The following is a 3,550-nucleotide window of genomic DNA, read 5'->3' on the forward strand; positions in this document are numbered from 1 at the left end:
AAATATTCCTTCCTTCGGGAAGGCAGACTTGAGATTCGTTTATGAAATAAGGAGGCCTTGGAGAATCGAGGAATCCTTCATGGAGACTTCCTCAATCCTTAAAATAAGGAAGGACTATGAATACGGGTGTGAGTCTTATGGTGCTTGTCGTGTAGCTACGGATGTATCCTAATGAGTTCCGAAGAGTTCTGATGATAAAAATTATTTATTAATTTTTTAAACAATTTTTAAGACCGGAAAGAGGCACAATATTCTGCGATTCCTGGAAGCCCAGATATTACTTTCTCAAAATCGACAAAATTTACAGGTTTGAAAGTGCTCCCCTAATTTTTTTGCGTAGTGTATATTTTTCTTTGGTTATTGGAAGTATGTCTACTTGTTCGTCGTACGCGGTAGCGATTTCTTTTATAATAAAGTGTGCGTCGTATCCCGATAAATTATGAAACACAACAGAAATATAGAATGAATCTTTGTAATTCAAATTGCAAGTTGAATGTGCTGGACCGCGGTATCGCCCGGTGAGATGGCAATAATCTTTGACCCGAGTGTCGTCCGACGCGAACGGTTTCTCGCAGATGTGACACCGCGTCGCGCTACGGTATGCCTCCCATTGATAATGCTTCCATGGGCCCGTTGACGGATACCAAATTTTTAACGCGATGCGCCAAGTCCGCGAGTTGCTGCGCGACCTACGCGATACAATCCTTATCGCGATGGAACTGATACGACGATAATGCGTCGTCGTACGAGCAGTGCACGTAGTATCCGATTCTAAATACTTCATGCTGCTGGTACGCGTACGATGATGATGATGATGACGATGACGATGTGTCTTCCGTCTTCTGCAGCACACACTCTAAATCGGCGTATACGACGAAGGGAACACGCTTCTTTCTGCAGTGGTTGCTAAACTCCAATCATTTGTCGTCCTCGCTCGGTAGTCGGATGGCGCAATCGTTCATCTTTCCACAGTCTTCGCTGTGGATCTGTAACTTTGCGCTCGAGCCGAAATAGTGGAGACACCTGTAAATAAAAAATTTATTTTTTTCTACTGTTTTTTAAATATTTTTTTATTTATAAACTTTTCTTATCACACTTACCAGTCGCAGAAAAATTTCTTGTTCTTGTTCCCAGTAATTTGTGATCTCACGGCGAGACAAATTCTTAATCCATGCAAAATGCCCCGCATTGTCATTCTGCACGTACAATAAGTTAACGTGCTTCTCCTTCTTGTCGCCGGTGAACCGCAGAGGAAGAACCTGTTTATCTTCGATGCCGTATACGTTAATCGATACCGCGTTCAAACATTCAAATTTCATAATGTTTTTTAGCATCATCGGAAACTCGATGCCTGTGAGATTCAACACTATCATGTAATGCGGATACGACGATGTCCTATGTACACAGCTTTTTGCGGGATGCAGAGCGGCTACCACCGACCATGCGAAGCACGCATTGTCCATAGATTTCACGTTGATCGCCTTCTTCAGTATAATTTCCCGCGGCACTTCGATATGACACCCTGCGTGCATAGGTTTCAGTTTGTTCACGTTGACAGTCAAATTGAAAATTCGCGTCAGCGCCCACCTGCTGTCGCGTTCCTGGAACTGTTCGAGCGACGTCAATGTGGGCTCAATAACGTGTCGCTCATACCACTCTTGCATATTTGATGCTGGATACAGTTCAAAGTTTTTAGTGTTTATGCTCTTAATAACATGTTTATCATTTGTCGTGAACTCGCCGTTGAACGCGGTGTTCACCTTCACACTGTCTCTCTATAGCGTCTCGCACTCGCTCGAGCACTATATTGCCAGCATCTTCTAAAAACCGTCGCGGTTCGATATAATCCGCGTTGATCACTGCCGGTCAGAACACGATTTTCGAATGCCGTGTCAATCTCGCGCCATCGAAGTCCATATCCGGCACCCACATGCATGAATCGTCCACGCACCAAATCCTTCAAACTTTCGAGCCTCGCGATAGATGCGATCGCTGATTGTCTCTTTCCGATTGATAATCGCGGACGCTTAGCACGACTCTGCTCTTCTAGAGATTCTATGAAATCGTTGCATCGCTGTTCCCATGCAATGTACTCTTCTCTTGTACCAAGCAGGGCAGCTTGCTCTATCAAATCACGCTCCATGTTATCACTTGTGCTATCGGATGAATAATGCCTAATGACGTGATACACCTTAATCGTACATTTTTTTTATACCATTTACTTGATCACGTGACATTTGTATCAAATTACATTGATGATTCTCGTTTTCATGCATGCGCGGCGTCACGATAATGATAACAGTGTTGTTAGATGGAACCCCGTTTTCACGCATGCGCGGTGCCACCGCTCGAATATGTTATAACTTGTCATACCATGTTGAATGCCTATGAAAAATATGATCACGTGACATATCATATCAAATCACATTGATGATGTCACCGCGAAACATGTGACATGTTGTGACTTGTCGCGGCATGTCTTTGAAAAAAAAATCTGATTACGCTAAATCTAATAAAGTCGTCGGCGCTTGTGAAATTGCAAACGTCGTATTTTTGTTGTATTAAATTACAATGATGTTATCGTCATCAAATAACAAATATGATGTGGCAAACACCTATCGTAAGATTTATGATAAAAAAATTCAAATATTGGATGTGAATTATTAGTTACGCTATGGATAATAATATACAGGGTGTAACTAAAAAAACGTATATGGAGTATACCATGAGATAAAGGACGAAAATCCAAGTAGAAAAGTCCTGAGTCATTTTTTTATCTGAACTTTCAGTTTGTTGTTATACGAAGTTAAAGTTAGCGAATTAGCGCCCGAGTATAAAAGGAAAACAGGGACGTAACAAAGCGGAGTGGAGCTGACGAATTCACAGCGGAAGGAGAACGATGGTGAGCAGCGAAGTGGTTGTAATTATTCTCTCTCTCTCTCTTTCTGTCTCTCCTCTCCATCTCTTTCTCCCTCTCCTTCTCTTTACACTTTGTTTAAAGAAATGTTAAAGATCAGAAAGTGCAGAAATAAATGTAGAGCTGAAATAAATGATTTGATGTTTTCGTAATAAATTATCGATTTAGGGAAAACTAATTGGTTATTGTATTAAAATTATTATAAATGTTCAAAATGACCTCCTATTTCGATATATGTTTGTGCTCTTTTCTGCACGTTTCGCGTAGCTCTTTGAATCTTATTATTGTCGATTCTTTCGATAGTATGAATCATTTATTTCAGCTCTGCATTTATTTCTGCGCTTTCTGATCTTTAACATTTCTTTAAACAAGATATAGAGAGAAAGAGAGAGAGAGAGAGTGAGATGGTGAGGGGGAGAGGAGGGGAGAGAGAGAGAGAGAGAATAATTACAACCGCTTCGCTGCTCACCGTCGTTCTCCTTCCGCTGCGAATTCGTCAGCTCCACTCCGCTTTGCTACGTCTCTGTTTTCCTTCTATACTCAGGCGCTAATTCGCTAACTTTAATTTCGTATAACAACAAACCAAAAGCTCAGATCAAAAAATGACTCAGGACTTTTGTAACGTCCGGTGCG

At 41.4% G+C, this 3,550-nt stretch overlaps 1 pseudogene; it reads right to left on the reverse strand.

The window, feature by feature from the left end:
- Nucleotides 1–593: 593 nt before the first annotated feature.
- LOC108730432 (uncharacterized) lies at nucleotides 594–1,532 on the reverse strand (annotated as a pseudogene).
- Nucleotides 1,533–3,550: the final 2,018 nt, after the last annotated feature.

Source organism: Mycetomoellerius zeteki, unplaced genomic scaffold, assembly GCF_001594055.1.
Source record: "Mycetomoellerius zeteki isolate Tzet28-1 unplaced genomic scaffold, Tzet1.0 scaffold917, whole genome shotgun sequence".
NCBI lineage: Eukaryota > Metazoa > Arthropoda > Insecta > Hymenoptera > Formicidae > Mycetomoellerius > Mycetomoellerius zeteki.